The following is a 24,670-nucleotide window of genomic DNA, read 5'->3' on the forward strand; positions in this document are numbered from 1 at the left end:
TAGGCCTGCTGCAAGAAGCAGGTCAAGAATAACGGCTACTTGGTTCAGATGTTCCTCCCACGTCTGGCTGAAGATGGCGATATCATCCAAGTAGGCACAAGCAAAGTCACCACATCCCCGGAGGATCTGGTCCACCATTCTCTGGAAGGTGGCCGGGGCATTCTTCATTCCAAAGGGCATATTTAGGAATTCATACAGACCAAAGGGGGTGATAAAAGCGGACCGTTCTCTCCCCTCCTCCGTCAGAGGGATTTGCCAGTATCCCTTACTGAGATCAAAGATAGTGACATATCGGGATCCAGCCAGTCGGTCTAGAAGTTCGTCAATACGAGGCATTGGGTAAGGATCACTGACGGTATGGTCGTTTAGTCGTCGATAGTCCACACAAAATCGAGTACTCCCATCCTTCTTGGGTACTAACACCACAGGAGAGGCCCAAGGGCTATGGGAGGCCTGGATTACCCCAAGCTGTAGCATCTCCTCCAGTTCGTGCTGCATGGTGTTTCGAACTGATTCAGGTACCCGGTAAGGAGCCTGTTGTATGGGACGGATGCCCTGAGTGTCCACATGATGTTGGGTGACGGTGGTTCGACCTGGTTGGGATGAGAAAGCAGCACGTCTCTGTTGAAGCACTCCCAGCATCTGGTTTTTCTGTAAGGAATCCAGGTGATCTCCCAGAGGAACCTGTTCCACAGTGGATGGGGCTCTCGCTGCTTCCACGAGATCAGGTAGGGAGTCCTCATCCTCTTGACCGTCCTCTGAAGCTAGCCAACAGCTTGCTATCATTGGAAGGGTCCGGTCATGGTACTCCTTAATCATATTCACATGGACAGTCTTTTGTCTTAGCCCCTGATCATCTAAAGCAAGAAGGTAATTGGTGTCATTCAGTTTTCTGAGAACCCGGAAGGGACCCTCCCATGTTGTCTGCAGTTTATTCTGCCGATGGGGAACAATCATTAAGACCTGTTGTCCTTCTACAAACTCCCGGTAGCGTGCTTTACGGTCATATCATGTCTTCTGTCTGGTTTGAGCCATCCGCACATGACTCTGGGCAAAACTAGCAAGTTGGGCCAGGGTTTCTCGCAGCTTTAGGACATAAGGGACAACAGGGGCCCCTGTATCTTCAACTTGCCCCTCCCAGTATTCCTTGAGCAGGGTTAAGGGTCCTCGGACCTTTCTTCCATAGAGTAGTTCAAAGGGGGAGAACCCAGTGGACTCCTGGGGAACTTCCCGATAGGCAAACAAGAGATGGGGTAGGTACTTCTCCCAGTTTGAATCTCTGTCAGTGAAGGCCCTCAGCATATTCTTCAGAGTGCCATTAAATCGTTCACAAAGTCCATTTGTTTGGGGATGATACGGGGTCGTGCGGATCGCTCGTACTCCACAGGTGCGCCACAGACACTGGACCAGCTCTGACATGAACTGGGAGCCTTGGTCCGACAAGATCTCACTGGGAAATCCTACTCTGGTGAAAATGGTAACCAGGGCCTCGGCCACCTTGGCTGCAGAAATACTTGACAAGGCCACCGCTTCTGGATATCGGGTGGCATAGTCCACAACAGTGAGAATGTACTGCTTTCCAGATTTACTTGGTTTAGCCAGAGGTCCAATGATATCAACAGCTACTCTTTGAAAGGGTTCTTCTATTATAGGGAGTGGTTGCAGGGGTGCCTTTGGGTGATCTCCGGGTCGCCCTCTACGCTGACATATGTCGCAAGTTCGGCAGAAATGCGCCACTGCTTGGGAAATCCCAGGCCAATAGAAAGATTGAGTCAATCGCCTCTCGGTGCGGGTTTTGCCTTGATGGCCAGCAGTAGGAATATCATGAGCAAGGTGTAATAGGGGAATTATGTATTTCTGAGGAACAATCAGCTGTTTGCTATAAGTCCAGGGCTTATCTAGGGAGTCGGCATTGGTAACCCGATACAGAAGTCCATTTTCTCTGATAATTCTTTCTCCATTCTCCCCTAGCTGCCCTATTTCAGCTCGAGCTCTAAAACTAGCTAGGGTGGGGTCAGTCTCCACTTCTTGTCTAAACTGAACTTTATCCCAGGTAACATTCATATTATCCCCACAAGAAGAATCACTCACCGGCTGTGACGGCGGTTCTGGTGGCCTCATTTCCATGGATGGGTTGTACACGTCCACATTTGCTGCTCTCTTGGCTTGACTTCGGGTTACCGCACCGACAAAGTGGCAATGAAGATTCCCCACATCATTTCCTAGAAGAACGTCTGCAGGGAGGCCGCTCATCACACCGACCATGCATTGTTTGGCCCCAAAGCCATAATCCAGGGTCACACTCGCTCTTGGAATATATCTCTGGGTACCTCCAGCCAATTCAATGGCAATTCCTGGTCCCTTTTGAATTGCTTCTGGTTGAATTACTCGGGGATCGGCTATGGTGAGAAAAGCCCCAGTGTCACGGAAGTCAACAACTTTTTGACCATCCAGCACGACCTCCTGTAGATGTTTGTGCTGAAGATCAGAAGAACAGGTGGCTGGGGCTCGCACCCCATAGACTCCTGGTAGGGAAGCCAGGATATCAGAGTCACTTGGCAAGTCATCAGGCACTGAATCCATCTCTTCTCCAGGTGAGGGGGTCTGTAGATAATGAACAGGCAAAGGCGGTCTGTAGGTGTTCTGCCTCCGTACACCTGGACATTGGAATTGCATATGCCCGGGCTGCCCACATCCATAGCATCTGCGCTCTGGGATTCTTCCTCCACGTCGTAGTCCCAAAGGTGGAGCAGGAGTAATGCGAGGCACAGTCACACGAAGGTCACCATGAGTTGATGGTCTAGTGGGATGGTGAATATTGGAGGCAGAAGGACCAGGGGCCGCCAGCGTTGGGGGGCTGGTAGTGTTTTTCTCCCTGAGTAGTAATTTTTTCCACTGAGGCTTGATGGTGAGAGCCTCATCAGCTAGAGCTGCAGCTTCCTCCACTGTTGCTGGTCTCCTTTCACGCACCCATTCCCGGATCTCAGCGGGGCACTTAAAATAAAACTGCTCTTTTAGGATGACCTGCAGGAACGTTTCCCAGGTTATGGCCTCCTCTGCCTCCAGCCAGCGATGACATATATGTTTGAGTTTGTGAGCATACATCTTGAAGGACACTTCCTCATCACAGGCTAAAGTACGGAACTGAGTCCTGTAAGTGTCTGGGGTCACAGCATAATGTTCTAGAATAGTCTGTTTAATCTCCGCATACTCACAGTTCAACCGAGGGTCCATAGCTCTATAGGCTGCGGCAGCTCCACCCTCTAAGAGCCCCACAAGATGTCGGACGCGCTCCCTTTCCGGGACTTCCATTAATCGACACTGATGCTCAAAGTCCAGGAAGAAGCCCTCAATGTCACCGGAAGCCTCATTAAACGGCTTGAAGTCTTTGCGGGACACTCTGGGGAGTTCCCTCATGGGGGATACTGTGGGTACAGTCTGTCTGGAGCTTCTCGCTGCCTCCAAAGTGATCTCCCTCTCCAGCATTGCCCTCTCCTCCATCCTGCGCTGCCTCTCCTTGGCTGTGCGCATGACCTCCCTCTTATCTTCTATGGTAGCCTCTTCTCCCAGCAAGGCCATCTCCTCCTCGTACCACACAACCCACTGACTTTTTGGGGTATTTACCTCCGACTGCCGCCTTTCCTCTCTTTGCTGTGAGGATCCTTCCTCAGCATCATCTTGCAGGTGAACTGCTTCCAAAGCCTCAATCAGCTGCTCCTTGGAGAGTCCCTTGTAGCTGACTCCCAGTTCACGGGCCTTTGTTTGTAGGTTCACCGCAGTCCAGTTCTTGTACTCTGCGGTGCTGGTTCCAGATGTTGATGGGCCGTTGTCCTCCATTCCTTCTGCTCTGATCCCACTGCTGCCACCAGTTTGTGACGGGAGTATTCTCCAGAGCAAGGAGGGACAACAGGCCTGGGAATAATCCAACAGATTTATTGACCAAAAAACAGGAACAACACGAAGGTAATTTGCAGAGTCCCAAAATAAGTCCACAGGAAACTGATTCGGGGGCACCTCCCGACAATCCTTGTGCCAGATCACAAAACCATAGTCCTTTAAGAGTCCCAGAAATCCACCACGATCACACAGAGGCCGAAGCTTCCTCAGACAGCCTCGTCCTTCTCTTTTAGCATCCAACTCACATCTGATCTTAAAGCAAGAATGTATTGTCAGGGCTCCTGGGATCAGTCCATCTGAAGGGGGGTAGGGGTCACACCTACTATTCAATGGTTTGGTCCATCAGAAGATTCTAGAAATGTAAGGGCTCCACTTAGTCTACAGGATGTGTATTGTAGGTTATCTTCTGCTTAGGAAAACAATAGCCAAAGTTCCACTAGCTGTTGACACAAGCCTAAATTAGATTATGGTCCAGGTACATCACAAGACATTGCAAAGTATTGGGGGAAGGAGACATGGTTAATTTACAGCAAATGAATCAGAGGAAAGTTAAATGACATATTATACAAAATACAGGACAGGGCAAGACTACAAATCATGACAATCGTATACAGGGGATGTAGCTCAGTGGTAGAGCCCATGCTTTACACAGTGTATACAGGGGATGTAGCTCAGTGGTGAAGCCCATGCTTTACACAGTGTATACAGGGGATGTAGCTCAGTGGTAGAGCCCATGCTTTACACAGTGTATACAGGGGATGTAGCTCAGTGGTAGAGCCCATGCTTTACACAGTGTATACAGGGGATGTAGCTCAGTGGTGAAGCCCATGCTTTACACAGTGTATACAGGGGATGTAGCTCAGTGGTAGAGCCCATGCTTTACACAGTGTATACAGGGGATGTAGCTCAGTGGTAGAGCCCATGCTTTACGCAGTGTATACAGGGGATGTAGCTCATTGGTACAGCCCATGCTTTACACAGTGTATACAGGGGATGTAGCTCATTGGTAGAGCCCATGCTTTACACAGAGTATACAGGGGATGTAGCTCAGTGGTAGAGCCCATGCTTTACACAGTGTATACAGGGGATGTAGCTCAGTGGTGAAGCCCATGCTTTACACAGTGTATACAGGGGATGTAGCTCAGTGGTAGAGCGCATGCTTTACACAGTGTATACAGGGGATGTAGCTCAGTGGTGAAGCCCATGCTTTACACAGTGTGTACAGGGGATGTATCTCAGTGGTAGAGTGCATGCTTTACACAGTGTATACAGGGGATGTAGCTCAGTGGTGAAGCCCATGCTTTACACAGTGTATACAGGGGATGTAGCTCAGTGGTAGAGCCCATGCTTTACACAGTGTATACAGGGGATGTAGCTCAGTGGTAGAGCGCATGCTTTACGCAGTGTATACAGGGGATGTAGCTCATTGGTAGAGCCCATGCTTTACACAGTGTATACAGGGGATGTAGCTCATTGGTAGAGCCCATGCTTTACACAGAGTATACAGGGGATGTAGCTCAGTGGTAGAGCGCATGCTTTACACAGTGTATACAGGGGATGTAGCTCAGTGGTAGAGCGCATGCTTTACACAGTGTATACAGGGGATGTAGCTCAGTGGTAAAGCCCATGCTTTACACAGTGTGTACAGGGGATGTAGCTCAGTGGTAGAGCGCATGCTTTACACATCGTATACAGGGGATGTAGCTCAGTGGTAGAGCGCATGCTTTACACAGTGTATACAGAGGATGTAGCTCAGTGGTAGAGCCCATGCTTTACACAGTGTATACAGGGGATGTAGCTCAGTGGTAAAGCCCATGCTTTACACAGTGTGTACAGGGGATGTAGCTCAGTGGTAGAGCGCATGCTTTACACATCGTATACAGGGGATGTAGCTCAGTGGTAGAGCGCATGCTTTACACAGTGTATACAGGGGATGTAGCTCAGTGGTAAAGCCCATGCTTTACACAGTGTGTACAGGGGATGTAGCTCAGTGGTAGAGCGCATGCTTTACACATCGTATACAGGGGATGTAGCTCAGTGGTAGAGCGCATGCTTTACACAGTGTATACAGAGGATGTAGCTCAGTGGTAGAGCGCATGCTTTACACAGTGTATACAGGGGATGTAGCTCAGTGGTAAAGCCCATGCTTTACACAGTGTGTACAGGGGATGTAGCTCAGTGGTAGAGCGCATGCTTTACACATCGTATACAGGGGATGTAGCTCAGTGGTAGAGCGCATGCTTTACACAGTGTATACAGGGGATGTAGCTCAGTGGTAAAGCCCATGCTTTACACAGTGTGTACAGGGGATGTAGCTCAGTGGTAGAGCGCATGCTTTACACATCGTATACAGGGGATGTAGCTCAGTGGTAGAGCGCATGCTTTACACAGTGTATACAGGGGATGTAGCTCAGTGGTAAAGCCCATGCTTTACACAGTGTGTACAGGGGATGTAGCTCAGTGGTAGAGCGCATGCTTTACACATCGTATACAGGGGATGTAGCTCAGTGGTAGAGCCCATGCTTTACACAGTGTATACAGGGGATGTAGCTCATTGGTAGAGCCCATGCTTTACACAGTGTATACAGGGGATGTAGCTCATTGGTAGAGCCCATGCTTTACACAGTGTATACAGGGGATGTAGCTCAGTGGTAGAGCGCATGCTTTACACAGTGTATACAGGGGATGTAGCTCAGTGGTGAAGCCCATGCTTTACACAGTGTATACAGGGGATGTAGCTCATTGGTAGAGCCCATGCTTTACACAGTGTATACAGGGGATGTAGCTCAGTGGTAGAGCGCATGCTTTACACAGTGTATACAGGGGATGTAGCTCAGTGGTGAAGCCCATGCTTTACACAGTGTATACAGGGGATGTAGCTCAGTGGTGAAGCCCATGCTTTACACAGTGTGTACAGGGGATGTAGCTCAGTGGTAGAGCGCACGTCTTACACATCGTATACAGGGGATGTAGCTCAGTGGTAGAGCGCATGCTTTACACAGTGTATACAGGGGATGTAGCTCAGTGGTAGAGCGCATGCTTTACACAGTGTATACAGGGGATGTAGCTCAGTGGTAGAGCGCATGCTTTATACAGTGTATACAGGGGATGTAGCTCAGTGGTAGAGCGCATGCTTTACACAGTGTATACAGGGGATGTAGCTCAGTGGTGAAGCCCATGCTTTACACAGTGTATACAGGGGATGTAGCTCATTGGTAGAGCCCATGCTTTACACAGTGTATACAGGGGATGTAGCTCAGTGGTAGAGCGCATGCTTTACGCAGTGTATACAGGGGATGTAGCTCATTGGTAGAGCCCATGCTTTACACAGTGTATACAGGGGATGTAGCTCATTGGTAGAGCCCATGCTTTACACAGAGTATACAGGGGATGTAGCTCAGTGGTAGAGCGCATGCTTTACACAGTGTATACAGGGGATGTAGCTCAGTGGTAGAGCGCATGCTTTACACAGTGTGTACAGGGGATGTAGCTCAGTGGTAGAGCGCATGCTTTACACATCGTATACAGGGGATGTAGCTCAGTGGTAGAGCGCATGCTTTACACAGTGTATACAGAGGATGTAGCTCAGTGGTAGAGCCCATGCTTTACACAGTGTATACAGGGGATGTAGCTCATTGGTAGAGCCCATGCTTTACACAGTGTATACAGGGGATGTAGCTCATTGGTAGAGCCCATGCTTTACACAGTGTATACAGGGGATGTAGCTCAGTGGTAGAGCGCATGCTTTACACAGTGTATACAGGGGATGTAGCTCAGTGGTGAAGCCCATGCTTTACACAGTGTATACAGGGGATGTAGCTCAGTGGTAGAGCGCATGCTTTACACAGTGTGTACAGGGGATGTAGCTCAGTGGTAGAGCGCATGCTTTATACAGTGTATACAGGGGATGTAGCTCAGTGGTAGAGCGCATGCTTTACACAGTGTATACAGGGGATGTAGCTCAGTGGTAGAGCGCATGCTTTACACAGTGTATACAGGGGATGTAGCTCAGTGGTAGAGCCCATGCTTTACACATCGTATACAGGGGATGTAGCTCAGTGGTAGAGCCCATGCTTTATACAGTGTATACAGGGGATGTAGCTCAGTGGTAGAGCGCATGCTTTACACAGTGTATACAGGGGATGTAGCTCAGTGGTAGAGCGCACGTCTTACACATCGTATACAGGGGATGTAGCTCAGTGGTAGAGCGCATGCTTTACACATCGTATACAGGGGATGTAGCTCAGTGGTGAAGCCCATGCTTTACACAGTGTATACAGGGGATGTAGCTCAGTGGTAGAGTGCATGCTTTACACAGTGTATACAGGGGATGTAGCTCAGTGGTAGAGCGCATGCTTTACACAGTGTATACAGGGGATATAGCTCAGTGGTAGAGCGCACGTCTTACACATCGTATACAGGGGATGTAGCTCAGTGGTAGAGCGCATGCTTTACACAGTGTATACAGGGGACGTAGCTCAGTGGTAGAGCCCATGCTTTACACATCGTATACAGGGGATGTAGCTCAGTGGTAGAGCGCATGCTTTACACATCGTATACAGGGGATGTAGCTCAGTGCTAGAGCGCATGCTTTACACAGTGTATACAGGGGATGTAGCTCAGTGGTAGAGCGCACGTCTTACACATCGTATACAGGGGATGTAGCTCAGTGGTAGAGCGCATGCTTTACACATCGTATACAGGGGATGTAGCTCAGTGGTAGAGCGCATGCTTTACACAGTGTATACAGGGGACGTAGCTCAGTGGTAGAGCCCATGCTTTACACATCGTATACAGGGGATGTAGCTCAGTGGTAGAGCGCATGCTTTACACATCGTATACAGGGGATGTAGCTCAGTGCTAGAGCGCATGCTTTACACAGTGTATACAGGGGATGTAGCTCAGTGGTAGAGCGCACGTCTTACACATCGTATACAGGGGATGTAGCTCAGTGGTAGAGCCCATGCTTTACACATCGTATACAGGGGATGTAGCTCAGTGGTAGAGCGCACGTCTTACACATCGTATACAGGGGATGTAGCTCAGTGGTAGAGCCCATGCTTTACACATCGTATACAGGGGATGTAGCTCAGTGGTAGAGCCCATGCTTTACACATCGTATACAGGGGATGTAGCTCAGTGGTAGAGCGCATGCTTTACACAGTGTATACAGGGGATGTAGCTCAGTGGTAGAGTGCATGCTTTACACAGTGTATACAGGGGATGTAGCTCAGTGGTAGAGCCCATGCTTTACACAGTGTATACAGGGGATGTAGCTCAGTGGTAGAGCGCACGTCTTACACATCGTATACAGGGGATGTAGCTCAGTGGTAGAGCGCATGCTTTACACAGTGTATACAGGGGATGTAGCTCAGTGGTAGAGCGCATGCTTTACACATCGTATACAGGGGATGTAGCTCAGTGGTGAAGCCCATGCTTTACACATCGTATACAGGGGATGTAGCTCAGTGGTAGAGCGCATGCTTTACACAGTGTATACAGGGGATGTAGCTCAGTGGTAGAGCCCATGCTTTACACAGTGTATACAGGGGATGTAGCTCAGTGGTAGAGTGCATGCTTTACACAGTGTATACAGGGGATGTATCTCATTGGTAGAGCCCATGCTTTACACAGTGTATACAGGGGATGTAGCTCAGTGGTAGAGCGCACGTCTTACACATCGTATACAGGGGATGTAGCTCAGTGGTAGAGCGCATGCTTTACACAGTGTATACAGGGGATGTATCTCATTGGTAGAGCCCATGCTTTACACAGTTTGTACAGGGGATGTAGCTCAGTGGTAGAGCGCATGCTTTACACAGTGTATACAGGGGATGTAGCTCAGTGGTAGAGCGCACGTCTTACACATCGTATACAGGGGATGTAGCTCAGTGGTAGAGCGCATGCTTTACACAGTGTATACAGGGGATGTAGCTCAGTGGTAGAGCGCATGCTTTACACATCGTATACAGGGGATGTAGCTCAGTGGTAGAGCCCATGCTTTAAACAGTGTATACAGGGGATGTAGCTCAGTGGTAGAGCGCATGCGTTACACAGTTTGTACAGGGGATGTAGCTCAGTGGTAGAGCCCATGCTTTATACAGTGTATACAGGGGATGTAGCTCAGTGGTAGAGCGCATGCTTTACACAGTGTATACAGGGGATGTAGCTCATTGGTAGAGCCCATGCTTTGCACAGTGTGTAGAGGGGATGTAGCTCAGTGGTAGAGCGCATGCTTTATACAGTGTATACAGGGGATGTAGCTCAGTGGTAGAGTGCATGCTTTACACAGTGTATACAGGGGATGTAGCTCATTGGTAGAGCCCATGCTTTACACAGTGTATACAGGGGATGTAGCTCAGTGGTAGAGCGCATGCGTTACACAGTTTGTACAGGGGATGTAGCTCAGTGGTAGAGCCCATGCTTTATACAGTGTATACAGGGGATGTAGCTCAGTGGTAGAGCGCATGCTTTACACAGTGTATACAGGGGATGTAGCTCAGTGGTAGAGCCCATGCTTTGCACAGTGTGTAGAGGGGATGTAGCTCAGTGGTAGAGCGCATGCTTTATACAGTGTGTACAGGGGATGTAGCTCAGTGGTAGAGCGCATGCTTTACACAGTGTATACAGGGGATGTAGCTCAGTGGTAGAGCGCATGCTTTACACAGTGTGTACAGGGGATGTAGCTCAGTGGTAGAGCGCATGCTTTACACAGTGTGTACAGGGGATGTAGCTCAGTGGTAGAGCGCATGCTTTGCACATCGTATACAGGGGATGTAGCTCAGTGGTAGAGCGCATGCTTTACACAGTGTATACAGAGGATGTAGCTCAGTGGTAGAGCGCATGCTTTACACAGTGTATACAGGGGATGTAGCTCAGTGGTAGAGCGCATGCTTTACACAGTGTATACAGGGGATGTAGCTCAGTGGTAGAGCGCATGCTTTACACAGTGTATACAGGGGATGTAGCTCAGTGGTAGAGCGCATGCTTTGCACAGTGTGTACAGGGGATGTAGCTCAGTGGTGAAGCCCATGCTTTACACAGTGTATACAGGGGATGTAGCTCAGTGGTAGAGCGCATGCTTTACACAGTGTATACAGGGGATGTAGCTCAGTGGTGAAGCCCATGCTTTACACAGTGTGTACAGGGGATGTAGCTCAGTGGTGGAGCGCATGCTTTATACAGTGTATACAGGGGATGTAGCTCAGTGGTAGAGTGCATGCTTTGCATAGTGTGTACAGGGGATGTAGCTCAGTGGTAGAGCGCATGCTTTACACAGTGTATACAGGGGATGTAGCTCAGTGGTGAAGCCCATGCTTTACACAGTGTATACAGGGGATGTAGCTCAGTGGTAGAGCGCATGCTTTACACAGTGTATACAGGGGATGTAGCTCAGTGGTGAAGCCCATGCTTTACACAGTGTGTACAGGGGATGTAGCTCAGTGGTGGAGCGCATGCTTTATACAGTGTATACAGGGGATGTAGCTCAGTGGTAGAGCGCATGCTTTGCACAGTGTGTACAGGGGATGTAGCTCAGTGGTAGAGCGCATGCTTTACACAGTGTGTACAGGGGATGTAGCTCAGTGGTAGAGCGCATGCTTTACACAGTGTATACAGGGGATGTAGCTCAGTGGTAGAGCGCATGCTTTGCACAGTGTATACAGGGGATGTAGCTCAGTGGTAGAGCGCATGCTTTGCACAGTGTGTACAGGGGATGTAGCTCAGTGGTAGAGCGCATGCTTTGCATAGTGTGTACAGGGGATGTAGCTCAGTGGTAGAGCGCATGCTTTACACAGTGTGTACAGGGGATGTAGCTCAGTGGTAGAGCGCATGCTTTACACAGTGTATACAGGGGATGTAGCTCAGTGGTAGAGCGCATGCTTTGCACAGTGTGTACAGGGGATGTAGCTCAGTGGTGAAGCCCATGCTTTATACAGTGTATACAGGGGATGTAGCTCAGTGGTGGAGCGCATGCTTTGCATAGTGTGTACAGGGGATGCAGCTCAGTGGTAGAGCGCATGCTTTGCATGTATGATGCCCCGGGTTCAATCCCCGGCATCTCCATTTTTTGTGATAAATAACAATTTAACTTCAAAAATATTCAGAAATCTGATAAATGTGCGGAAATGCACCAGTCTTCTGTCTTGATTTATAAAGACCGCAGTCAGCGCTAAATATCAAATTTGCTTTTGCTGAAAATTCTATGTAGAATAGCTGTCGGACACCAGGGGGCGCTGTACCAGCACAATACATGTACAGACTGACATAGCTAGAGACTACAGAGGAGCAGATTGTATTTGTAGGCCCCTGGACCAGCGACCTCGCCACTTATTCTGAGGCTGTAAAATGATTGCCCCTGAGCCTCCCCCTACCTGACGCTGCTCCCAGATTTGTAGGCTCCGCACAACGATTTCAAAGATGCAGATCTGATGCTGGCAGGTGGAAGGAGGTAGAGGCATCAGTGTAACGACTGGCACAAGGTAGAGGCATCGGTGTAACGACTGGCACAAGGTAGAGGCATCGGTGTAACGACTGGCACAAGGTAGAGGCATCGGTGTAACGATTGGTGAGGAATATGATCCTGGCTGCAGCATTCAGGACGGATTGGAGGGGGGAGAGTTTGGTAAGAGGGAGACCGATTAGAAGAGAGTTACAATAGTCGAGATGAGAATGAATAAGAGAAACAGTAAGAGTTTTTGCAGAGTCAAAAGTAAGAAAAGGTCGAATTCTAGAAATGTTTTTGAGGTGCAGATGACAAGAGCGAGCCAGTGATCGGATGTGGGGGCAAAGGAAAGCTCGGAATCAAGTATGACCCCAAGACAGCGGGCATGTTGCTGGGGAGTAATAGTGGAGCCACACACAGAAATGGCAATGTCGGGTGTAGGTACATTAGTAGAGGGAGGAAACACCAGGAGTTCAGTCTTTGACCAGTTCAGTTTCTGATATAGTGAGGACATGATGCTAGACACAGCGTTTAGACAATCGCCGGTGATTTCTAGAAAGGCTGGCGTGATGTCAGGAGAAGAAGCGTATAATTGGGTGTCATCAGCATAGAGATGGTACTGGAAACCAAATCTACTGATTGTTTGACCAATAGGGGCAGTGTACAAGGAGAAGAGGAGGGGGCCTAGAACCGATCCTTGAGGAACCCCAACAGTAAGGGGAAGGTGAGAGGAGGAGGAACCGACAAAAGAAACAGTAAAGGAGCGGTCGGAGAGATAGGAGGAGAACCAGGAGAGAACGGTGTCCTTGAGGCCAATGGAACGGAGCATAGTGAGGAGGAGCTGATGATCCACAGTGTCGAATGCTGCAGAGAGATCCAAGAGAATTAGCATGGAGTAATGACCATTTGATTCAGCTGTTAGCAGATCATTAGAGACTTTAGTGAGGGCAGTTTCAGTAGAGTGTAAAGAGCGGAAACCGGATTGGAGAGGGTCGAGAACAGAGTTTTCTGAGAGATAGCGGATAAGACAGGAGTGGACCAGGCGTTCCAGGAGTTTAGAGATGAAGGGAAGATTAGAGACAGGTCTATAGTTAGTGGCACAGTTTTGGTCGAGGGATGGTTTTTTAAGTAGTGGATGTATGATGGCATGCTTAAATGAGGAGGGAAAGATACCAGAAGAGAGAGGTTAAATATTTTAGTTAGGTGAGTGGTGACAGCAGGGGAAAGGTACTGGAGGAGATGTGATAGAATGGGGTCACTGGTGCAAGTGGTTGGGCGAGAAGATGCAAGGAGCCTGCTTACTTCTTCTTCTGTTAGGCTATGTGCCCACGTCGCAGAAATGCTGCGGAAATGTCCAAAGCATTTCCACAACTCCCTGCTGCGGGGAAAACGTATGCGGAATTCACATGCTTTTTCACGCAAAACACTAGGTTTTTGGAAGCATTTTTAGCTTGCAGAATGCTTGCTCTTTCCAAGCGATTTGAAGCATCGCTTGGAAGAGTGATTGACAGGTTGGTCACACTTGTGAAGCATAGTGTTTGACATGTGTGACCAACTTTTTACTATTGATTCCGCCTATGCAGCATCAATAATAAAAAATAGAATGTTAAAAATAATTAAAAAAATAGAAAATCGGGATATACTCACCCTCTGACGGCCCCGGAGCCCTCCCGCCTCTCAGCCAGGCTGCCAGAATCTTCCGTTCCCAGAGATGCCTTGCGACAATGACCGCTGATGACGTAACTTCACCCGAGACCGCTACGCCATCAGAGGTCATTCGCACAATGCATCCCTGGGAACGGAAGATTCTGGCAGCATGGCTGAGAGGCGGGAGGGCTCCGGGGCCGTCAGAGGGTGAGTATATCCCGATTTATTATATTTTAGCTGTTTTTTTTAACAGGGCTATGGTACCCAGGGCATGGGGGACAGTCTCCTCTCCTCCAGACCCTGGGCACCATCCGCACGTGACGCGCTCACTTTACACATGGTGGGCATCGCCACATGGCTAAAGTCAGCGTTTCAATGCAATGCTATGGCGGTGGAATCACTATGCGATTCCGCAGCGGTAAAATCCACAGTGTGGGCACAGCAATTGTGGAATCCCATAGGATTGCATGGGGGCGCGTTTTTAAGCTTTTTTTTAGCGTTTCTGCGGCCGCAAAAACAAACGCAACGTGGGCAGACAGCCTAATACCGGTTCGGAGGGAGGACAGTGCGCGGTATGGGGGGATCGGGGGGTCATTTCCACGCACAGAAGCACTATGATGCAATATGATGCACAACAACATTTCGGATTTTACAATCATTTTTCAAGCTGGTGTTATAAAGTATTCTAGAGTCGTGAGAAGCTCCGGTATACGCCTCCCATTCCGGTAATAGGTCCAGTGTCCTGGTAATGTCCTCCATCTTGGTAATAAGTTCATTATCTCCAGTGCCATCCTGGTATATATATATATATACATATCCATGTCTATAATTGCCTTTTTAATGTTTTCATTTCCTGTTCTGTCCGGATGTCACCGTATCCCAGAATTTCAAGTGGAGGAAGTTCACCGACCGCCATATTGGGACACCCAAGTGATGGAGGTCTCAATATGGAAACTGCTGCTGGTACCAACCTATTGCGCAGTACCACCAGCGGAACACCGTCACACCACACACACACTCACAGTCACAGTCACACACTCACTCTCACACTCAAACACTCATGCAGCCTCTTGCCCGGTACCACCAGCGGAACACCGTCACACCACACACACTCTCACAGTCACAGTCACACACTCACTCTCACACTCAAACACTCATGCAGCCTCTTGCCCGGTACCACCAGCGGAACACCGTCACACCACACACACTCTCACAGTCACAGTCACACACTCACTCTCACACTCAAACACTCATGCAGCCTCTTGCCCGGTACCACCAGCGGAACACCGTCACACCACACACACTCTCACAGTCACAGTCACACACTCACTCTCACACTCAAACACTCATGCAGCCTCTTGCCCGGTACCACCAGCGGAACATCGTCACACCACACACACTCACACACACACTCTCACAGTCACACTCACACACACACATTCTCACAGTCACACACCCACTCTCACAGTCACACTCACAGTCACACACACTCTCACAGTCACACTCACAGTCACACACTCACTCTCACACACTCACTCTCACACACACACACTCACACACACACTCTCACAGTCACACTCACACACACACATTCTCACAGTCACACACCCACTCTCACAGTCACACTCACAGTCACACACACTCTCACAGTCACACTCACAGTCACACACTCACTCTCACACACACACACACACTCACAGTCACACACACTCACAGTCACACACTCACACAGTCACACTCAAACAATCACACAGCCTCTTGCACAGTACCACCAGCAGAACACCATCACACTGTGCCTGTGTGAATTCCGCGCAGGCGCAGTGAACCATTCGGCTGATCCTGGCGACAGATGCGCGACGTATCTACAGGTAGAGGAAGCCGGTCACATTAAAGGGGTTTTCCCACGAACGACAGTTCATTTTAAAAATTGTCTGTGTCTGATCGTGTACGGAGCATACCACATCTCCTGGGCAGGGGAGGAAGCAAAAGACAATACTGATATTACAGCAGGAGATCACACAGGATTCATTTTGTGAGGTAAAATATTTCACTGACTGTTTTTAAACAATATTTTACCTCATAAAATGTATCCTCTGCGATCTCCTGCTGTAATGTCAGTATTGTCTTTTGCTTCCTCCCCTGCCCAGGAGCCGTGGTGTGTTCTGTCCACAGCCAGACAGGGGTGAGAGAGACAGAGCACAGGAGGGAGACAGCTCACACGGGACAGCACATAAGGGGAGAACACAGCACAGGACAGAGAGACAGCAGACAAGAGGGATAGCACATGGGGTAGAGAGGTCAAAGAAGAGAGCGCAGACGGGAGAAGTCAGCACATGGGGAAAGAGAGAGTGGATAGGTGGGTGAGCACATGGGGGGAGAGATTCTCAATGCTGCAAAGCCTGCCTCCATCGTGACATTACCGCCCACCATCTAGTACATATATATATAGTGGAAATGGAAAGTATTCAGGCCCCTTTATATTTTCACTCTTTGTTTCAATGCAGCCATTTGGTAAATTTTAAAAAGTTCATTTTTCCTCATTAATGTGCACCCTGCACCCCATCTTGACGAAAAATAAAGAAATGTAGAAATGTAGAAAGCTTTGCAAAGTTATTAAAAAAGAAAAACTGAAATCTCACATGGTCATAAGTATTCAGCCCCTTTGCTCAGTATTGAGTAGAAGCACCTTTTGAGCGGGTACAGCCGTGAGTCTTCTTGGGAATGATGCCACAAGTTTTTCACCCCTGCATTTGGGGATCCTCGGCCATTCTTCCTTGCAGATCCTCTCCGGTTCCGTCAGGTTGGATGGTGAATGTTGGTGGACAGCCATTTTCAGGTCTCTCCAGAGATGCTCCATTGGGTTTAGGTCAGGGCTCTGGCTGGGCCGGTCAGGAATGGTCACAGAGTTGTTCTGAAGCCACTCCTTTGTTATTTTAGCTGTGTGCTTAGGGTCATTGTCTTGTTGGAAGGTGAACCTTCGGCCAAGTCTGAGGTCCAGAGCACTCTGGAAGAGGTTTTCATCCAGGATATCTCTGTACTTGGCCGCGTTCATGTTTCCTTCAGTTACAACCAGTCGTCCTGTCCCTGCAGCTGGACTCCAGTGAAGGAGTAGAACCATCTCAAGGAGGATCACAAGGAAATGGACAGCATGTGACTTAAATATGAGTGTCTGAGCAAAGGGGCTGAATACTTATGACCATGTGAGATTTCAGTTTTTATTTTTTTAATAAATTTGCAAAAATTTCTCCATTTTATCTTCAGTCAGGATGGGGAGCAGAGTGGACATTAATGAGAAACAAAATGAACTTTTTTGAGTATACCAAATGGCTGCAATGAAACAAAGAGTGAAAATTTTAAAGGGGTCTGAACACTTTCCGTACCCACTGTATCCCCCATCCTGGTATACGTGCCTTATTCTGGATGTAGGGCTGGCATCCTTGCATGACTCCACTTCCTTCCTTTGGCAAGGATGCCAACTAAGGGTGGTTTCACATTAGCGCTTTTTAAGCGCACGCACGGCCGGGGGTAGCTCCGCCCCCGAGCCGGCTCTCTGCCCGGCGTGCCCGCCCCTTGCTTGTAGCGCCGCCTCCTAGCGCACAGCGGCGCCTGCGATCGGCACACCCTATCTTTAGCATAGGGTGCGCAGCTCGTGCGCAGGCCGTGCGCTAGTTGCGCTTTGACCTGCGCTGCGCACTTTTGACGGTGCGCAGTGCGCGCCAAAATCAAACTTTTCGGATTTTGGCGCGCACGGCGCACCGTCAAAAGTGCGCAGCGCAGGTCAAAGCGCAACTAGCGCACGGCCTGCGCACGATCTGCGCACCCTATGCTAAAGATAGGGAGCGCCGATCGCAGGCGCCGCTGTGCGCTAGGAGGTGGCGCTACAAGCAAGGGGCGGGCACGCCGGGCAGAGAGCCGGCTCGGGGGCGGAGCTACCCCCGGCCGTGCGTGCGCTTAAAAAGCGCTAATGTGAAACCACCCTTACTCACTATCCGACCACGTCTCCTGTCTGCGCTCCCACTCACCAGGGTTTGCGCACGTCTGGCAGCTTCCTTGGCAACGCTCTTAAAGAGACAGCATACACTCTCCTAAATGCTAAGTTCCCTTGTAATTCCATTCTTGACCTGTCTGCTATCCAGAAGCTGCACAGTCTGTACCAGAACATTGTGGCCGCACTCTTCTCCTTTGCTCGGCACGCCTCCGCTCCGCTCCCTTCTCCTCCCCTGCTCACCTTCCCTCCTCCGCTCCGCACTCTTCTCCTCCGCTCAAGACTCTTTACCTCCCCTCTCTTCGCCTACACTCCGTACTCCTCTCTTCTGCTCTCAACTCTTCCGCTCTCCTCCACACTCTTCGTCTCTGCTCCACACTCTTCTCCTCCACTCCACATCCTTCTCAGCTCCGCACTCCTTTGCTCCGCACTGTTCTCCTCCCCTCCATACTCTTCTCCTCCCCTCCGCACTCTTCTCCTCTGCACGCTTCTCCTGCCCTCCGCACGCTTCTCCTTCCCTCCACACTCTTCTCCTCCCCTCCGGACATCTCCCCTCCGCACTCTTCTCCTCCCCTCCGCACTCTTTTCCCACACTCCGCACTTCTCTCCGCACTCTTCTCTGCTTTGCACTCTTCTCCTCCCCTTCGTACACTTCTCTGTTGTGAATTCTCTTTCTGGCCTACAGTTGCGAGTTCTTTTTCTGGGCTCCCTCTGGTGGTTACTGGAGATAATGGAGCTGATCTGATTAACAGAGGCTTGCCACCTGATAATGAGGATGACGATTGGAGATCTGGGGTTTCAGACTGGATTTAAGACAGCTGACTCCCTCTATCCCTGCTGATTTTTTCCTGCCTCCTGAGGTCTGATGTCTCCTGTTCAGTCCCTGCATGCTCAGCTAAGTGTTCTTTGCTATTCTGTTCACATTTGATCTGGTTTTGTCTATTTCAGTGTTGTGTGGTGAGCCAGCTCCGGCTGGGGCTGTGCTGAATCACCGCCCATATGTTACTGTTTGTGCCAGTTTGTTTTTGTCCCTTAATAGATTGGCCACTTTTTGCTCTGCTTTCAGAATATGCCAGAGTGCTGATATAGTGGGCGAAGTCGTGCGACTTCAGTATTTTTTGCATCAGATGTGTTGGACCTTTTTTGCGTGATTGCAGACAGTGTCTTTCATTTCCTGTCCTGTCTAGTCAGTGTGGGGCCCATCGTTTGCTCAGTCTACTTTTCTGCCTGCGTTTGTGTTTTCATCTTGTCTCACCAACAATATATGTGTGGGGGCTATCTATTCCTTTGGGGTCTGCTTTGGGGCAGTTTAGATTTCTCCTTTCTTGCTTTAGGCTTATTTAGCTCTCCGGCTGTGTCAAGGCGTCTAGGATCATCGTAGGTACGCTCCACGGGTGTTGTTAGTAGTGTAGATAGGATCAGGGGTCTGCAATCCGCTTAGTTACCAACCTCTCTGGTTTTCTGGGTTTAGCTTGGGCTTGCTCTCCTCCTCGGTGTCCCAATCATAACACTTATCCTCCACTCCGCACTCTTCTTCTCCGCTCCGCACTCCTCTCCGGACTCCTCCCCTCCACACTCTTCTCCTACCTTCTGCGCTCTGTTCCTCGGCTCCACACTCTTCTCCTCCCCTCTGCACTCCTCTCCCCCCCTTTGCACTCCTCTCCTGCCCTCCGCACTCCTCTCCACCCTCTGCGCTCTTCGCCTCTGCTCCGCAATATTCTCCCCTTTGCCCCACACTCTTCTCCCCTTTACCCCGCACTCTACTCCCCTGTGCACTCTTCTCTTCCCTCCGCACTCCTCTCCTCCCCTCCGCACTCCTCTCCCCCCCTCCACACTCTTCTCCTCGGTTCCGCACTCCTCTCCGCACTCTTCTCCACCCCTCCGCACTCCTCTCCTCCCCTCCGCACTCTTCTCCTCTCCTCCGCACTCCTTTCCTCCCCTCCGTACTCCTCTCCTTCCCTCCGCACTCTTCTCCTATCCTCCGCACTCCTCTCTCCACTCTTCTCCCCTCTGCACCCTTCTCCTCCACACTCTTCGCCCTTCTGCACTCTTCTCCTCCCCTCTGCACTCCTCTTCTCTGCACTCTTCTCCCCTCTGCACTCCTCTCCTCCCTGCACTCTTCTCCTCCCCTCCGCCCTCTTCTCCTCCCCTCCGCATTAATCTCCTCCCCTCTGCACTCTTCCCCTCTGCACTCTTCACCTCCTCTCCGCACTCTTCTCCTCCTCTCCACACTCTTGTCCTCCCCTCCGCACTCTTATCCTCTGCACTCTTCTCCTCCCCTCCGCACTCCTCTCTGCAGTCTTCTCTTCTCCTCTCCGCACTCTTCTTCTCTCCTCCGCACTCTTTTCCTCCCCTCCTCACTCTTCTCCTCTCCGCACTCTTTTTCTCTCCTCCTCCCTTCGCACTCTTCTCCTCCCCTCCGCACTCTTCTCTTCTCCGCCGCACTCTTCTCCTCCCCTCCTCACTCTTCTCCTCCTCTCCGCACTCTTCTTCTCTCCTACCTTCACACTCTTCTCCTCCCCTCCGCACTCTTCTCTCCTCCTCGCTCTTTTCCTCCGCACTCTTCTCCTCCCACTCCTCACTCTTCTCCTCCCCTCCGCACTCTTCTCTTCTCCTCCCCTCCGCACTCTTCTCCTCCCCTCCTCACTCTTCTCCTCCCCTCCTCACTCTTCTCCTCTCCTTCTCCCTTCGCACTCTTCTCCTCCCTTCGCACTCTTCTCTTCTCCTCCCCTCCTCACTCTTCTCCTCCTCTCCACACTCTTCTCTCCTTCTCCCTTCACACTCTTCTCCTCCCCTCCGCACTCTTCTCTCCTCCTCGCTCTTTTCCTCCTCACTCTTCTCCTCCGCTCCGCACTATTCTCCTCCCCTCCTCACTCTTCTCCTCCCCTCCTCATTCTTCTCCCCTCCTCATTCTTCTCCCCTCCTCACTCTTCTCCTCCCCTCCTCACTCTTCTCCTCCTCTCCGCACTCTTCTCTCCTTCTCCCTTCACACTCTTCTCCTCCCTTCGCACTGTTCTCTTCTCCTCCGCACTCTTCTCCTCCCCTCCTCACTCTTCTCCTCCTCTCCGCACTCTTCTCTCCTTCTCCCTTCACACTCTTCTCCTCCCCTCTGCACTCTTCTCTCCTCCACACTCTTCGCCCTTCTGCACTCCTCTCCTCCCCTCCGCACTCTTCTCCTCCCCTCTGCACTCCTCCCCTCTGCACTCCTCTCCTATGCACTCTTCTCCCCTCTGCACTCCTCTCCTCTCTGCACTCTTCTCCTCCCCTCCACCCTCTTCTCCTCCCCTCCGCATTAATCTCCTCCCCTCTGCACTCTTCCCCTCTGCACTCTTCACCTCCTCTCCGCACTCTTCTCCTCCTCTCCACACTCTTCTCCTCCCCTCCGCACTCCTCTCTGCAGTCTTCTCTTCTCCTCTCCGCACTCTTCTCCTCCCCTCCTCACTCTTCTCCTCCTCTCCGCGCTCTTCTCCTCCTCTCCGCACTCTTCTCCTCCCCTCCGCACTCCTCTCTGCAGTCTTCTCTTCTCCTCTCCGCACTCTTCTCCTCCCCTCCGCACTCTTCTCTTCTCCTCCGCACTCTTCTATTCCCCTCCTCACTCTTCTCCTCCTCTCCGCACTCTTCTTCTCTCCTCCCTTCACACTCTTCTCCTCCCCTCCGCACTCTTCTCTCCTCCTCGCTCTTTTCCTCCGCACTCTTCTCCTCCCCTCCGCACTCTTCTCCTCCCCTCCGCACTCTTTTCCCACACTCCGCACTTCTCTCCGCACTCTTCTCTGCTTTGCACTCTTCTCCTCCCCTTCGTACACTTCTCTGTTGTGAATTCTCTTTCTGGCCTACAGTTGCGAGTTCTTTTTCTGGGCTCCCTCTGGTGGTTACTGGAGATAATGGAGCTGATCTGATTAACAGAGGCTTGCCACCTGATAATGAGGATGACGATTGGAGATCTGGGGTTTCAGACTGGATTTAAGACAGCTGACTCCCTCTATCCCTGCTGATTTTTTCCTGCCTCCTGAGGTCTGATGTCTCCTGTTCAGTCCCTGCATGCTCAGCTAAGTGTTCTTTGCTATTCTGTTCACATTTGATCTGGTTTTGTCTATTTCAGTGTTGTGTGGTGAACCAGCTCCGGCTGGGGCTGTGCTGAATCACCGCCCATATGTTACTGTTTGTGCCAGTTTGTTTTTGTCCCTTAATAGATTGGCCACTTTTTGCTCTGCTTTCAGAATATGCCAGAGTGCTGATATAGTGGGCGAAGTCGTGCGACTTCAGTATTTTTTGCATCAGATGTGTTGGACCTTTTTTGCGTGATTGCAGACAGTGTCTTTCATTTCCTGTCCTGTCTAGTCAGTGTGGGGCCCATCGTTTGCTCAGTCTACTTTTCTGCCTGCGTTTGTGTTTTCATCTTGTCTCACCAACAATATATGTGTGGGGGCTATCTATTCCTTTGGGGTCTGCTTTGGGGCAGTTTAGATTTCTCCTTTCTTGCTTTAGGCTTATTTAGCTCTCCGGCTGTGTCAAGGCGTCTAGGATCATCGTAGGTACGCTCCACGGGTGTTGTTAGTAGTGTAGATAGGATCAGGGGTCTGCAATCCGCTTAGTTACCAACCTCTCTGGTTTTCTGGGTTTAGCTTGGGCTTGCTCTCCTCCTCGGTGTCCCAATCATAACACTTATCCTCCACTCCGCACTCTTCTTCTCCGCTCCGCACTCCTCTCCGGACTCCTCCCCTCCACACTCTTCTCCTACCTTCTGCGCTCTGTTCCTCGGCTCCACACTCTTCTCCTCTCCCCCCCTTTGCACTCCTCTCCTGCCCTCCGCACTCCTCTCCACCCTCTGCGCTCTTCGCCTCTGCTCCGCAATATTCTCCCCTTTGCCCCACACTCTTCTCCCCTTTACCCCGCACTCTACTCCCCTGTGCACTCTTCTCTTCCCTCCGCACTCCTCTCCTCCCCTCCGCACTCCTCTCCCCCCCTCCACACTCTTCTCCTCGGTTCCGCACTCCTCTCCGCACTCTTCTCCACCCCTCCGCACTCCTCTCCTCCCCTCCGCACTCTTCTCCTCTCCTCCGCACTCCTTTCCTCCCCTCCGTACTCCTCTCCTTCCCTCCGCACTCTTCTCCTATCCTCCGCACTCCTCTCTCCACTCTTCTCCCCTCTGCACCCTTCTCCTCCACACTCTTCGCCCTTCTGCACTCTTCTCCTCCCCTCTGCACTCCTCTTCTCTGCACTCTTCTCCCCTCTGCACTCCTCTCCTCCCTGCACTCTTCTCCTCCCCTCCGCCCTCTTCTCCTCCCCTCCGCATTAATCTCCTCCCCTCTGCACTCTTCCCCTCTGCACTCTTCACCTCCTCTCCGCACTCTTCTCCTCCTCTCCACACTCTTGTCCTCCCCTCCGCACTCTTATCCTCTGCACTCTTCTCCTCCCCTCCGCACTCCTCTCTGCAGTCTTCTCTTCTCCTCTCCGCACTCTTCTTCTCTCCTCCGCACTCTTTTCCTCCCCTCCTCACTCTTCTCCTCTCCGCACTCTTTTTCTCTCCTCCTCCCTTCGCACTCTTCTCCTCCCCTCCGCACTCTTCTCTTCTCCGCCGCACTCTTCTCCTCCCCTCCTCACTCTTCTCCTCCTCTCCGCACTCTTCTTCTCTCCTACCTTCACACTCTTCTCCTCCCCTCCGCACTCTTCTCTCCTCCTCGCTCTTTTCCTCCGCACTCTTCTCCTCCCACTCCTCACTCTTCTCCTCCCCTCCGCACTCTTCTCTTCTCCTCCCCTCCGCACTCTTCTCCTCCCCTCCTCACTCTTCTCCTCCCCTCCTCACTCTTCTCCTCTCCTTCTCCCTTCGCACTCTTCTCCTCCCTTCGCACTCTTCTCTTCTCCTCCCCTCCTCACTCTTCTCCTCCTCTCCACACTCTTCTCTCCTTCTCCCTTCACACTCTTCTCCTCCCCTCCGCACTCTTCTCTCCTCCTCGCTCTTTTCCTCCTCACTCTTCTCCTCCGCTCCGCACTATTCTCCTCCCCTCCTCACTCTTCTCCTCCCCTCCTCATTCTTCTCCCCTCCTCATTCTTCTCCCCTCCTCACTCTTCTCCTCCCCTCCTCACTCTTCTCCTCCTCTCCGCACTCTTCTCTCCTTCTCCCTTCACACTCTTCTCCTCCCTTCGCACTGTTCTCTTCTCCTCCGCACTCTTCTCCTCCCCTCCTCACTCTTCTCCTCCTCTCCGCACTCTTCTCTCCTTCTCCCTTCACACTCTTCTCCTCCCCTCTGCACTCTTCTCTCCTCCACACTCTTCGCCCTTCTGCACTCCTCTCCTCCCCTCCGCACTCTTCTCCTCCCCTCTGCACTCCTCCCCTCTGCACTCCTCTCCTATGCACTCTTCTCCCCTCTGCACTCCTCTCCTCTCTGCACTCTTCTCCTCCCCTCCACCCTCTTCTCCTCCCCTCCGCATTAATCTCCTCCCCTCTGCACTCTTCCCCTCTGCACTCTTCACCTCCTCTCCGCACTCTTCTCCTCCTCTCCACACTCTTCTCCTCCCCTCCGCACTCCTCTCTGCAGTCTTCTCTTCTCCTCTCCGCACTCTTCTCCTCCCCTCCTCACTCTTCTCCTCCTCTCCGCGCTCTTCTCCTCCTCTCCGCACTCTTCTCCTCCCCTCCGCACTCCTCTCTGCAGTCTTCTCTTCTCCTCTCCGCACTCTTCTCCTCCCCTCCGCACTCTTCT

At 51.1% G+C, this 24,670-nt stretch overlaps 1 non-coding gene across 1 annotated transcript; it reads left to right on the top strand.

The window, feature by feature from the left end:
- Window positions 1-11,889: 11,889 nt before the first annotated feature.
- Window positions 11,890-11,961, top strand: TRNAA-UGC (transfer RNA alanine (anticodon UGC)). Its single transcript has one exon. It is a non-coding gene; the product is annotated as a tRNA-Ala (tRNA).
- The last annotated feature ends 12,709 nt before the right edge of the window (window positions 11,962-24,670 follow it).

Source organism: Dendrobates tinctorius, unplaced genomic scaffold, assembly GCF_039654945.1.
Source record: "Dendrobates tinctorius isolate UK_male_01 unplaced genomic scaffold, ASM3965494v1 ptg000251l, whole genome shotgun sequence".
In the NCBI taxonomy this organism is placed as follows: Eukaryota; Metazoa; Chordata; class Amphibia; order Anura; family Dendrobatidae; genus Dendrobates; species Dendrobates tinctorius.